This window comes from Salvelinus fontinalis, chromosome 10, assembly GCF_029448725.1.
Source record: "Salvelinus fontinalis isolate EN_2023a chromosome 10, ASM2944872v1, whole genome shotgun sequence".
NCBI classification, from domain to species: Eukaryota; Metazoa; Chordata; class Actinopteri; order Salmoniformes; family Salmonidae; genus Salvelinus; species Salvelinus fontinalis.
Genome location: NC_074674.1, coordinates 44,776,440 through 44,790,871, shown reverse-complemented (window position 1 = coordinate 44,790,871; position 14,432 = coordinate 44,776,440). Strand labels below are relative to the sequence as shown.

Genomic DNA, 14,432 nt, shown 5'->3' with positions numbered 1-14,432 from the left:
AATTAAGCAATATGGACCGAGGAGGTGTGGAATATGGCCAATATACGACAGCTAAGGGCTGTTCTTGTGCACACGCAACAGGAGTGCCTGGATAGAGCCCTTAGCCGTGGTATAGTGGCCATATATCACAAACCCTCGAGGGGCATTATTGCTATTATAAACTGGTTACCAACGTAATTAGAGCAGTAAAAATAAATGTTTTGTTATACCTGTGGTATACGGTCTGATATAACATGGTTGTCAGCCAATCAGCATTCAGGGCTCGAACCACCCAGTTTATAAATATTATTATATTATGTCAAAATGGGTAGAATAGTGTGTTATAAAACTGTTAAATGTTCTCTCTGCCCCATGGCTAAATGAATTGCACGTGCACATTGAGCTTTTTAAAAATGTAATAATAAACATTTTACATATATATATATATATATATATATATATATATATATATATATATATATATATATATATATATATATATATATATATAGATTCTGTAAGTCAATACAGTAATAGCCTTCTAGCCCGAAGTCCAGCGAGCTATCGACCGTGCCCCAAAAGCATGCTCAAGCGGCAGAGTCGATATCCGAGCTTTATAAACCCAGGGTCGTTCCATTATTCAACCCGTCGGTGCGTTCCCTGTGTGGCTCCATAGAGGGCGCTCTGTCCCTCTCTATGGTTTTTGGCCCACGGGTGCTGTCGGAGCAAATTGGCGCCATTTTGAAGATAGGAGGGGGAAGAGAGCTGCAAGAGAGAGGATACAATTCATTGCAATTCATAAAAACAAGGTAGGAATTATCACAAGCAAACGTTATTCGTGTGGAATTCGGAGTTAATTTCGTGGTGTTTATTTTTGGAGGCACAACATTTGTCTGGATCTGTCCAGTAAAAGTGCTCCAAATCCGACGGAGCTGTCCGTGTTCACTGCCCGTGTGTATCGGGGCTAGCTAGCTAGCTAGCTAGCGGTGTCCGCCTTGCCGCTGTTCTTACACTGGGGGTAGAGAATGGGGGCAAGTTTAGCTAACAGTATTTTTTGTTGTTGTAAATGTACCACTGGCAACGGGGTTGTAGATGGCTATGAAACGAATATATGTGCACGCTGTGCGTGGTTGATTTAATGTTCTCAACAAAATACAATTAATAGTAGCAAATGCAGGACTTGCGTGTTACTCAATGTAATTTGTATTGCTAGCTAACTAGCTACAGTACACTAACAAGCAATTCAGTCAACTAGTGGCCTTGACGTACAACTGTGCCATAACAATACGCACAGCCAGCCATTCACCCATATGAATGCGACTGCATTTACAGCGTAGCTAGCTAATGTAGCTAGTTAGCTAGCTTGCAAGAATGGCTAACTACATGCATACCTCGTGTCCATGTTGAAAATATTAGCTACTGCTCATGCGTTTTTGTGAATTAGCTAGCGTTAACTAGTTAGCATATCATATTTTCGATATTTGTACGTGGCTGAAGTTCGATAAGGGAAGTTAATTATGTACTGTAACGCTAGCCTGGTTTGCTAGCTAGCGAGCTAAAGGAAAAGTCGAATGGCATGATTTTGATTTGGAACCAATAATTCAGACTTTTTTCCCGTTTTGGTTAGCTAGTAAGATGTGTCAATGATGTAAGTCTTTGCCAAAGTTTCCAACCATCCTTTTATGAACACATAAAATATTGTCATATTTAGTTGTCCCCTTCCCCCTCCTACATACATCTTGCGTTGCTTTGTCAACAACACAGTTCTCAGTCTGTAACTTCGTGCTGTATTGATTGAACTAACGCACATGATTGCACAACCATTACGTTTCTCCCACATGCTTGTCATAAAAACCCTTTGAAAATGTGCAAATGGATGAATTGGCTTTTGACACAGGGTCTCTTAAAGGTCCAATGCAGCCGTTTTTACCTCAGTATCAAATCATTTCTGGGTAACAATTAGGTACCTAACTGTGATTTGTTTTCCATCAAAATGAAATAAAAATGGCTTCTTAGCAAAGAGCAATTTCTCAAGTAAGAATTTATCTAGGACTGTCTGGGAGTGGTCTGAGTGGAGAGGGGAAACTGAAAACTCGTTGTTATTGGCAGATAGGTTTGGAACTGGTTCTTATTGGTGTATTAAAAATGCATTATACATATTTTTTAAAATAATTTCAGCCAATAGTTTTGAAGGTGGTGCTCGCAGTAGTAGTCCTTGTTTTTTGTGTACTACATCATCCATTTTCGTATGGTTTTTTTTAAACATATTTTTTGCTATTCGTATTATATGGTATGAATCCAATTCCTACTATATATTACAAAAATGTTGTGCTTAAGATCCTGGAGTGCAATCTCACTAATTTGCCCAGACCAGAACAAGCTTAAAAATCAAGACTGTCTTTTCAAACAGCTCTTTATACTTAAAAAAAGGGCATTGTCGTTTTCACAATTGTACAGTTTTATTGTTACCTCAGTGTGGCTATATATATAATATAAAACACAGTAAAATCTCATTTTTGACAGCGTTGGACCTTTAAGAAATGTGCACCTTCACCTAGCTTTTAAAATATCGCAGTCAGACCATTACTCTGTTCCAGCTGGCAGGAGGGGTACTGTTTGGCGTAACACAGAGAATTTAACCAACCTTAACTTGTCGACACTTCCTCAGATTGTTTTAATAGTCACGTGTACAGGGTTGCAGGTGTGATTGCAGGGTACAGTGAAAATCTTAGGCGCTGAGCTCCAACATGCAGGATGAAGTGAAATAAAATGACAAATGGTAATAAATAAAAACAAAACAATATAAACAGCACTATATCCATAATAACAACTTTGGCATTGATTAATAAGTAAGTGTCCATTGGGGTGGAGGCAGAGTAAAAAACAGTTGGGGGGGTGGGGGGTGACTATGGGGGAGAAGCAGCATGACCGTTGAGGGGGTGGGGGGATGACTATGGGGGAGAAGCAGCATGACCGTTGAGGGGGTGGGGGGGGTGACTATGGGGGAGCAGCAGCATGACCGTTGAGGGGGTGGGGGGATGACTATGGGGGAGAAGCAGCATGACCGTTGAGGGGGTGGGGGGGTGACTATGGGGGAGCAGCAGCATGACCGTTGAGGGGGTGGGGGGATGACTATGGGGGAGAAGCAGCATGACCGTTGAGGGGGTGGGGGGGTGACTATGGGGGAGCAGCAGCATGACCGTTGAGGGGGTGGGGGGATGACGATGGGGGAGAAGCAGCATGACTGTTGAGGGGGTGGGGGGATGACTATGGGGGAGCAGCAGCATGACTGTTGAGGGGGTGGGGGGATGACTATGGGGGAGCAGCAGCATGACTGTTGAGGGGGTGGGGGGATGACTATGGGGGGAGCAGCAGCATGACCGTTGAGGGGGTGGGTGGATGACTATGGGGGAGCAGCAGCATGACCGTTGAGGGGGAGGGGGGATGACTATGGGGGGAGCAGCAGCATGACCGTTGAGGGGGTGGGTGGATGACTATGGGGGAGCAGCAGCATGACCGTTGAGGGGGTGGGGGGATGACTATGGGGGAGCAGCAGCATGACTGTTGAGGGGGTGGGGGGAGCAGCAGCATGACCGTTGAGGGGGTGGGGGGATGACTATGGGGGGAGCAGCAGCATGACTGTTGAAGGGGTGGGGGGATGACTATGGGGGGGAGCAGCAGCATGACCGTTGAGGGGGAGGGGGGATGACTATGGGGGGAGCAGCAGCATGACCGTTGAGGGGGAGGGGGGATGACTATGGGGGGAGCAGCAGCATGACCGTTGAGGGGGAGGGGGGATGACTATGGGGGGAGCAGCAGCATGACCGTTGAGGGGGGGGGGGTGACTATGGGGGGAGCAGCAGCATGACTGTTGAAGGGGTGGGGGGATGACTATGGGGGGGAGCAGCAGCATGACCGTTGAGGGGGAGGGGGGATGACTATGGGGGGAGCAGCAGCATGACCGTTGAGGGGGAGGGGGGATGACTATGGGGGGAGCAGCAGCATGACCGTTGAGGGGGGGGTGACTATGGGGGGAGCAGCAGCATGACTGTTGAGGGGGTGGGGGGATGACTATGGGGGGAGCAGCAGCATGACCGTTGAGGGGGTGGGTGGATGACTATGGGGGAGCAGCAGCATGACCGTTGAGGGGGTGGGGGGATGACTATGGGGGAGCAGCAGCATGACTGTTGAGGGGGTGGGGGGAGCAGCAGCATGACCGTTGAGGGGGTGGGGGGATGACTATGGGGGGAGCAGCAGCATGACCGTTGAGGGGGAGGGGGGATGACTATGGGGGGAGCAGCAGCATGACCGTTGAGGGGGAGGGGGGATGACTATGGGGGGAGCAGCAGCATGACCGTTGAGGGGGGGGTGACTATGGGGGGAGCAGCAGCATGACTGTTGAAGGGGTGGGGGGATGACTATGGGGGGGAGCAGCAGCATGACCGTTGAGGGGGAGGGGGGATGACTATGGGGGGAGCAGCAGCATGACCGTTGAGGGGGAGGGGGGATGACTATGGGGGGAGCAGCAGCATGACCGTTGAGGGGGGGGGTGACTATGGGGGGAGCAGCAGCATGACTGTTGAGGGGGTGGGGGGATGACTATGGGGGGAGCAGCAGCATGACCGTTGAGGGGGAGGGGGGATGACTATGGGGGGAGCAGCAGCATGACTGTTGAGAGGGTGGGGGGGATGACTATGGGGGGAGCAGCAGCATGACTGTTGAGAGGGTGGGGGGAGCAGCAGCATGACCGTTGAGGGGGAGGGGGGATGACTATGGGGGGGGGGGCAGCAGCATGACTGTTGAGAGGGTGGGGGGAATGACCGTTGAGTGAAAACATGTAATATATAGTTTTTCATATAAATAGCACTAAATACATAACATAATAACACTTATTTGTTCATCACTGCAATAGTCATGTATATAGTGCAATTTTTTAAAATATATATTTATTTTTCACTCAATGGTCATTTCCCCCACCCCCTCAGTCTTTACTCTGCCTCCATCCCAATATATAAACACTACCGTTCGAGGTCACTTAGAAATGTCCTTGTTTTTAAAAGAAAAAAACTTTGTTCATTAAAATAACATCAAATTGATCGGAAATACAGTGTAGACATTGTTAATGTTGTAAATGACTATTGTAGCTGGAAACGGCAGATTGTTAATGGAATGTCTACATAGGCGTCAAGAGTCCCATTATCAGCAACCATCACTCCTGTGTTCCAATGACACGTTGTGTTAGCGAATCCAAGTTTATCATTTTAAAAGGCTAATCGATCATTAGAAAACTCTTTTGCAATTATGTTCGCACAGCTGAAACTGTTGTGCCGATTTAAAGAAGCAATAAAACTGCCTTCTTTAGACTAGTTGAGTATCGGGAGCATCAGCATTTGTGGGTTTGATTACAGGCTCAAAATGGCCAGAAACAAATAACTTTCTTCTGAAAATTGTCAGTCTATTCTTGTTCTGCGAAAGGAAGGCCATTTGAAGCTGTTAAGGAGCCTTTTGGACCTAAACTTGCCACTCAAGTACCGCTTGCCATGCGGTAGCAGAAAGAACAGTCTATGGCTGGGGTGACTGGATTCTATTTTGGGGGGGGTTCCTCTGACACTGCCAGTCTTTACGTTTTTGCCAAGATTCTCCTGTACTGCCCGCGTCAGAGTGATGTTGAAGTGGGGAGAACAGGGGGTGGCTAGGGTCCCTGATAATCTTCTTGGCCGTCCTGCGACACCTGGTGTTGTAGGTGTCCTGTAGGGCAGGCAGTGTTTTTTACATTTTATTTTACCTTTATTTAACTAGGCAAGTCAGTTAAGAACAAATTCTTATTTTCAATGACGGCCTAGGAACAGTGGGTTAACTGCCTTGTTCAGGGGCAGAACGACAGGTTTGTACCTTGTCAGCTCGGGGATTTGAACTTGCAACCTTTCAGTTACTAGTCCAACGCTCTAACCACTACGCTGCCTCCTCAGCGGCGTGCACCAGTTATTTATTAGAATCCCAATGGTGACTGCTAGTCTTACTCGGGTCCGACACATAGCGAAAAAATACATTACAGACAAACGCCTTTACAATTTACATTACCTTTTAAAAACATTAACATGTAGTGTGTGTGTGCATCTATCAGTTACATGTACACGTCAGTACATACACACAACAAGTAGGTCACAGAGAGGCGTTGTTCCGTGAGCTTTTGCTTTGTTTTTTGAAAACAGGTTTGCTGTTAAATTGCGATTTATATAAGATGGAGGGGAGTTCCATGCACTCATGGCTCTGTATAATACTGTACGTTTTCCTTGAATTTGTTCTGGACCTGGGGACTGTGAAAAGACCCCTGGTGGCATGTCTGGTGGGGTAAGTGTGTGTGTGTGTGTGTGTGTGTGTGTGTGTGTGTGTGTGTGTGTGTGTGTGTGTGTGTGTGTGTGTGTGTGTGTGTGTGTGTGTGTGTCAGGTCTGGGCGGTATAACGGGGGGGAAAACAATATTACATTTACATTTAAGTCATTTAGCAGACGCTCTTATCCAGAGCGACTTACAAATTGGAAAGTTCATACATATTCATCCTGGTCCCCCCGTGGGAATTGAACCCACAACCCTGGCGTTGCAAGCGCTATGCTTGCATTTATACATCCCATATACATTTATGTCTTCATTTATGTACCGGTTTGGATCTATACTTTACCTTCTGTACTGGTATTTTATTGTTTTCTGTGTTAAATGTATTAATTTACAAATTAGTGTCATTCCGGCAGCTGCAACGAATGAGAATAATCTCATTTTGGAATGAAAGGCGCCCCTACCAACCTTGGGGGGGAAACGATGTGCACTGCGTGATGACGCAAACACACACACTTTGGAAACAAACACACGTTTGGAAACAAACACACTTTGGAAACAAACACCTAGAAATCAGTTAGTGGTGGAAACAAACACGATGGAGAAAAACACAAGTAATAAGAGTTTTCAAAAGAACTACTCAGCCAATTCCCGCAGCAAGTGAAGAATTTGTAGATTTAAAAAGGTGCAATGTTGATAGTGTGGACATGGTTTGGTTTTAAGACAACGGACACAGAACAACAAAAAAGAACATTATTTGCAAGTTATTTGCAAGCGGTCTGTAGTTGTAAAAGGGGGAAACACAAGTAACCTCCTATAACTACCTAAAAAGCCGCCGTGTTGTCAATGGTTTTATGGTGAAAGTACGAAGAGGCGCAAAACTCCAACATCCACCCCGGTGCCTAAAACGACATCAAGTTTGAACTAAAACACGCTGGTCGCTCGGTTCTGGCCTTTCTTGGGAGTTTTTCCTTAGCCACCGTGCTTCTACACCTGCATTGCTTGCTGTTTAGGGTTTTAGGCTGGGTTTCTGTACAGCACTTTGTAACAGCTGATGTAAGAAGGGCTTTATAAAATACATTTGATTTGATTGGTTGCGCCATTTTAAAAGTGGATCCCGTACGACAAGAAAAGCAAAAGATGGCGGGACATTACGGATTGAAAAACATTGGATCCCAGGTATGTACTGCCTAGCCGAAAATACTTTAGCGGGACAGTCTTGCCAAATAAGTACACTGAATGCCATGAAAGAGTGAAGAGGGAGATTGAAAACATGATACACGTTGCCAGCACAACGGACCTATGGTCAAGCCCAACATCCGAGCCTTAGATTACCCTAACTGCATTTTATAACCGATGCCTGGGACCTGAAGAGAATATGTTTGCAAACACCCCCCCCCCCCCCCCCCCCCCCCCCCCCCCCCCCCCCCCGGAGGACCATACATGAGAACTGCTTGCCCGAGGGCTGAGAGATGCCCTAGAATTATGAGGACTGAAAGAAGAGCAACTTGTGTGTGTTTTACAACTGACAACAAATATAACATAGTAAAAGCCATGGAGCTGAACAGCTGGACAAGACTGCAGTGGTTTGGTCACCGTCTTCACCTGGCCATCGGTAAGTTTTTAAATAGTTGCCAAAATATTTTCGCAATTATGCGGCTGCTGTTATAAACTTTCAGGATGCTAGTTAAATTCATATTTAATCAATAACTATCTAGCCTAGCATTGCTGGCCAATTGTTGGATTCAAAACTGGAGTGTTCATCACATGACTTGAAATATATTTATTTTACTGTATTTAATGAATGTAGATCAATCCAATCCATTAAATCACAATTACTGTAATTAAAATTTGCACCCAATAATGGAAAACGGTTAAATTAAATTTCATATTTGTGTAATATATCTATTATTTATTATTTAGTGGTTTACTTTTTGCTTCTCGTTTCTATTCTGTCATTTGAATATAAGGAGAAAAGCTGTTAATATTGTCAATTGTTTTGTTGGTATTTTTACAGAGAGAAGTGTTAAAGATGCCAGGTTGACCAGTTGCTGTCTGCAAGAGAGTAGTCAATGACTTTTCTATGGCCTGGGAGGGGGAAAAAAGCTATGAAAACTGCACAAGTTGCTGAACTTGACTTGCCTGACCACTCACTTGTCATTGAAACTCCAACCAGGTGGGGCTCACGTCAGAAGATGATCCAAAGAGTGCTTTGAACAGGAGAAGGCTGTAACTCGGGTCCTGGCTGCAGACAAGAAAATCAGGCACCTTGTGCCTACATTGCAGGACATGCAAGTCCTTGAGTCAATCAACAAAGCCCTGGCTCCCCTGCAGCAGTTCACTGACTCCTTGTCCGGAAAATATTATTTCAGTGTCTCCTACCTGCAGCCTGCTTAAATCCAGCTGTTCAACGTCACTGTTTTGACTCTGGAAGATGACTCACCCCCTAACAAAGGACATCAAGAGGACCATCCTTGATTATCTGAACGGAAACAAATACTCAGATCCAATCACAGATGACCTGTTGGACGTAGCATCCCTCCTAGAACCCGCGCTTTAAGATCACATGCATCAAGAGCAACGGGGTTGGACTGCATAAATACAAGAGCAGCAGCAGCTTCATAGACTGCTGACAGAGCAGGTGCCATCCATCGGAGATACAGATAAATCACAGGTCAGGAGCACCAGACCCAGTGGAAACAAAGAAGATTAAGAAGATGCTTTAAAAAAAGAAGAAGTTTTTTTTACAAAAAAGGAGACACACCCAGCAGCTTCCCTGTCTGACAAAGGGGCCATTTGAAGCTGAGCTGAAAAGCTCTGTTGCTGCTGACAGGTGAGGCAGATCCTCTGGAGTGGTGGCGGGTCCATGAAGAGCTCCTTCCAAGAGTGAGCAAACTGGCCAAGAAATACCTGTGCATTCCAGCCACTAGTTCACCTTCCGAAAGGGCCTTCAGCACTGGTGGCAATGTGGTGACAGATACAGTAGATAGGCTTGTTCTCCTTTCCCATAACCTGTATGATAACCAATATGATTGTTGGTTCTATAGCAAGAGTTAACAACCTGGTTAAATGGAAAGTGTGACATTTTGGTCATTCATAAGCCTAAGCCCCTATTTGAAGCTGTGGTCTTTCCCTGTTTGACTTGAATATTTACATTATTTATTTGGAATTCTTGGAAGTTATTCTGTTTGGTAACATTCAACATCACCATTTGCGCAACATGTGAAATAGTTATTTGTATGTTATTTATTTTCAGGGTGGTACCATAATATGCCACGGCGTAGTACTGAAGCCATAGACAGTGGATAGGCTTGTTTTCCTTGACCATAACTGTCACACTGTGAATATATTTAAGCCATATCGTCCCTAGTCCTAGTGTCAGTGCTGTGTGTAAGTTGACTATGCAAACTATCTGAAATTTCCGACATTGCGTCAATTCTTGTTTTTGTAAGAAACAAATCAGTCTTTCCTCGACTCTTAGCCAAGAGAGACTAGCATGCATAGTATTAATATCAGCCCTCTGGTTACAATGAAGAGCAAGACGTGCCGCTCTGTTCTGGGCCAGCTGCAGCTTAAGGTCTTTCTCTCACAGCACTTGACCATATGACTGGACAATAATCACGATTAAACTAGACTCTGCAGGACTTGCTTTGTGAAGTCTTTACAACCCTAGAAATCTATATGTTTTGACCATGACAGTTTACAATCGAAGGTAACACCAAGTAATTTAGTCTCCTCAAATCAAATTTTATTACAGTGAAATGCTTACTTACAAGCCCTTAAGCAAAAGTGCAGTTCAAGAAATAGAGTTAAGAAAATATTTAGAGAATAAAGTAAAAAATAAAAAGTAACACAGTAGAATTACATAACAGTAACGAGGCTGTATACATGGGGCACTGGTACCGACTAAATGTGCAGGGGTACAGGTTAGAGGTCATTTGTACATGTAGGTAGGGGCAAAGTGACTATGCATAGATGATAAACAGCAAGTAGCAGCAGTGTAAAAACAAAAAGGGGGGGGTTCAATGTCATAATCCGGTGGCCATTTGATCAATTGTTCAGCAGTCTTATGGCTTGGGGGTAGAAGCTGTTAAGGAGCTTTTTGGACCTATACTTGGCACTCCGGTACCGCTTGCCGTGCGGTAGCAGAGAGAACAGTCTATGACTTGGGTGACTGGAGTCTGACAATTTGGGCCTTCCTCTGACACAGCCTGGTATAGAGGTCCTGGATGTCAGGAAGCTTGGCCCCAGTGATGTACTGGGTCGTACGCACTACCCTCTGTAGTGCCTTACGGTCAGATACAGAGCAGTTGCCATACCAGGCAGTGATGCAACCTGTCAGGATTACGCTCAATGGTGAAGCTGTACAATTTTTGAGGATCTGGGGACCTATGCCGAATCATTTGTCTCCTGCTGGGGGGTGTTGTCATGCCCTCTTCACGACTGTCTTGATGTGTTTGGACCATGATAGCCACACCATTCATTACCAGATTCACCTGAGGTCTAGAACTTAGGCAATGATTTGTACCAAATACAATGCCCTTCGTTTTAGAGACGTTCAGGACCAGTTTATTACTGGCCACCCATTCCAAAACAGACTGTCATTGGTAAAAATCAAAAAGAGTAGACTCCTCTTGTTTTTAACTCCATATATCCCATATCTTTTCAGCTGCAGAGGTCAGAGGTCGTCATCTCCCTAAATGGGCGATGGTCTATTCCCATGCTCCTAACGTTTTGCGGTAGTTGAACACAAGACAAATATAATTACAGAGATGTAGTGCAGGCTTTAGTCAAAATTACTTCCATTACATGAATATTTCCTAAATGCTATTGTAAACAACCTTTTTTGAGTAATCGCCCACAGCTTAGTCTGACACTCAGACATTGTATTGATTAGCCTTAAAGATCTAGCCTACTGCAAATGAGTGTGAACCTAATTGAACTTGGTCTTAATTCAGGTTTGCTGGCTACTGAATTGCACGTTTACCCCCACACCTACATGATATTACAGTATATTCTTTGTGTCGGACTCATTTTCCCGCTAATTGCCTTATGGATCAAACATTCGCGTGTAGCTTACTGCCTTGTGCACATTGCTACGCTTATTATGTGAAGAAATAGTTTATCAACATTGAAAGCTAAACCTTCTGATCTGTTGCATCAGACACTTTTTAATGTTTATTTTGTATGTAGCCTTGGCCTACTGGTTGTATGAATTTGGGATAGATCTTCCCACAACTGCCCCAGAGTCTGTTGGGAATAGTTTATTTACTTCTCGACAAGTTGTCCAATAGAATGATAACTTTTCTATTATGGGGGGATAGTAGATTGACATAGGCTAGTGATTTTGTTGTTCGTTACTCGTCTTGTTGGTTGAGGGAAATGTAAATGTGGGCATCGGGAATTTGGTAAGAAGGGATCTCACATCGTTGCTTCCGCGACTTGCATGTTCTGTTAAGATGAGTTAACATTAACCTTCATGTTCATTTTAATCTCCGTGGGTGGACGCCATAATCGGGTTACGCACCCAATGCATATGGGTCCGGTACATTTCTCAAATGTCCAGTATAATTATTAATGCTGCCGTTTAAATATCCAGCGCCACATTTTCCTAATGAAAACCGATCTGATATCGTACCACCATGGTAATCTGGACAGCTAGCTAGCATAGTAGCTAATATAGTTAGCTAGCTAACACCACAGATGAAAGGGTAAATTATTGTAATCTTTCCTAACATGGTCAAACAGCTATCTGCTTAGCTAGCTTGCTTATTGCGTGCATGTCCGGGCACATCGACATGTCTTATTATTGGTGAATTATCGGGGTGGCAGGCAGCCTAGTGGTTAGAGCGTTGGACTAGTAACCGCCTAGTGGTTAGAGCATTGGACTAGTAACCGCCTAGTGGTTAGAGCGTTGGACTAGTAACCGCCTAGTGGTTAGAGCTTTGGACTAGTAACTGGAAGGTTGCAAGATCGAATCCCCGAGCTGACATGGTACAAATCTGTCGTTCTGCCCCTGAACAAGGCACTGTTCGTAGGCTGTCATTGAAAATACGAATTTGTTCTTAACCTTTCTGGCGAGGCGCTAGCGACCCACCTCGTCAACATTCATGAAAATTCATGAAAATACAAGTGCAATACATCAAAATAAAGCTTAATTTATTGTTAATCCAGCCACTGTGTCAGATTTCAAAAGGCATTACGGCGAAAGCAAACCATGCGATTATCTGAGGACAGCTCCCCGCATACAAAAGCATGAAAAACATTTTTCAACTAGGCAGGTGCGCCACAAAAGTCTGAAATAGCAATATAATAAATGCCTTACCTTTGAAGATCTTCTTCTGTTGGCACTCCAAAAGGTCCCAGCTACATCACAAATGGTCCTCTTGTTCGATAAAGTCCTTCTTTATATCCATAAAAACTCTGTTTAGCTGGCACGCTTCATTCAATAATCCACCCAGTTTCCCTCCTTCAAAATGCATACAAAATGAATCCCAAACGTTACCAAGTAACTTCTCCAAACAAGTCAAACAACATTTATAATCAAACCTCAGGTACCCTAATACGTAAATAAACGATCAAATTTAAGACGGAGAATCATTATTGTCTTTACCAGAGATAAACAACAAAGAACACACTCATCCACGCGCATGAAAACACTACAGCCAAAATGGGAGCCATTCTAGCTAATTTTTCCAAAAACAAGCCTTAAACTCTTTCTAAAGACTGTTGACATCTAGTGGAAGCCCTAGGAACTGCAATCTGGGAGGTTTTCGCCTCATAATAAACATGACAGCCATTGGAAACAGTGGTAGGCTGAATAGTTTTTTTTGGATGGTTTGTCCTCGGGTTTTCGCCTGCCATACCTGTTCTGTTATACTCACAGACATTATTTTAACAGTTTTAGAAACTTTAGAGTGTTTTCTATATGCATATCCTAGCTTCTGGGCCTGATTAACAGGCAGTTTACTTTGGGCACGTTTTTCATCCAGATGTCAAAATACTGCCAAAGAGTGTAACCCCCAAAGAGGTTATTAACTGACTTGCCTAGTTAAATAAAGGTTAAAAAAACAATAAAAAAAACTGATTGGTGAATTAAAACTGCAATGTGTACCTTTTTGGGGTGACCTGACCAAATTCACATAGAAATGTGAGTTATAGATTTGCCATTTTCATTGAAAGCAAGTCTAAGAAGCGTTAGATATGTTCTATGTGTTCAGTTTCTATGCTTCCCTTTAAGTTTAGTTTTTTTGCGTCTTTTGCTTTCAGTTTTGTACACCAGTTTCTAACAGCTGAAAATACAATATTTTCAGATTAATGAAAATATATTTCACACCGGTTTAGATGGTACAATGATTCTCTACACCAGTGTTTCCCAACCCTGGTCCTCCAGTACCCCCAACAGTACACAGTTTCCCAACCCTGGTCCTCCAGTACCCCCAACAGTACACAGTTTCCCAACCCTGGTCCTCCAGTACCCCCAACAGTACACGGTTTCCCAACCCTGGTCCTTTAGTACCCCTAACAGTACACAGTTTCCCAGCCCTGGTCCTCCAGTAACCCCAACACTACACAGTTTCCCAACCCTGGTCCTTTAGTACCCCCAACACCACACAGTTTCCCAACCCTGGTCCTCCAGTACCCCCAACACTACACAGTTCCGTTTTAGCCCTTGACAAACACACCTCATACAACCCATTGAGGGTTTGATGATTAGTTGACAAGTTGAATCAGGTGTGCTTATCCAGGATTACAATTAAAAATGTATACTGTTGGGGGTACCGGAAGACCCGGGTTGGAAACACTGCTCTACTCTAGCCATTACTCATAAACTGAAATTAGGCAAACTATTAGAATTTTAGCAACCAGGAAATGGTGGGGAGACTTCTGCATATTGCATCTTTAAACTAATATTTGCAACAGGAGTTTGATTTTGGTCATTGTGTCAATTCATCCATTTTCTCAATACTGCATCTGTTTGGATGAATGAGCTAACTTGGCGCTGCTGATTTTCTCAGCTAGACATTCCTTGGCTTTGTGGCGGTGCTCGTGGCTCAGGCGGTGAGTGGTGGTTGCCATAGCAGCAGCTTTGCTATGTAGCAGGACTATCAGGAAAGCCGG

The 14,432-nt window shown here is 44.2% G+C and overlaps 1 protein-coding gene across 3 annotated transcripts in view; it reads left to right on the top strand.

Annotated features, from left to right (window-relative positions):
* Nucleotides 1-700: 700 nt before the first annotated feature.
* Nucleotides 701-14,432, top strand: part of LOC129864188 (sister chromatid cohesion protein PDS5 homolog B) — a 94,649-nt gene continuing 80,917 nt past the window's right edge. Inside the window, exon 1 of one of the 3 annotated variants that reach the window (XM_055936872.1) lies at nt 701-788. The gene's annotated coding sequence lies outside the window, so the exon portion shown is untranslated. The remainder of the gene's footprint in view (nt 789-14,432) is intronic. The other 2 variants (XM_055936873.1, XM_055936874.1) reach the window with 2 other exon arrangements.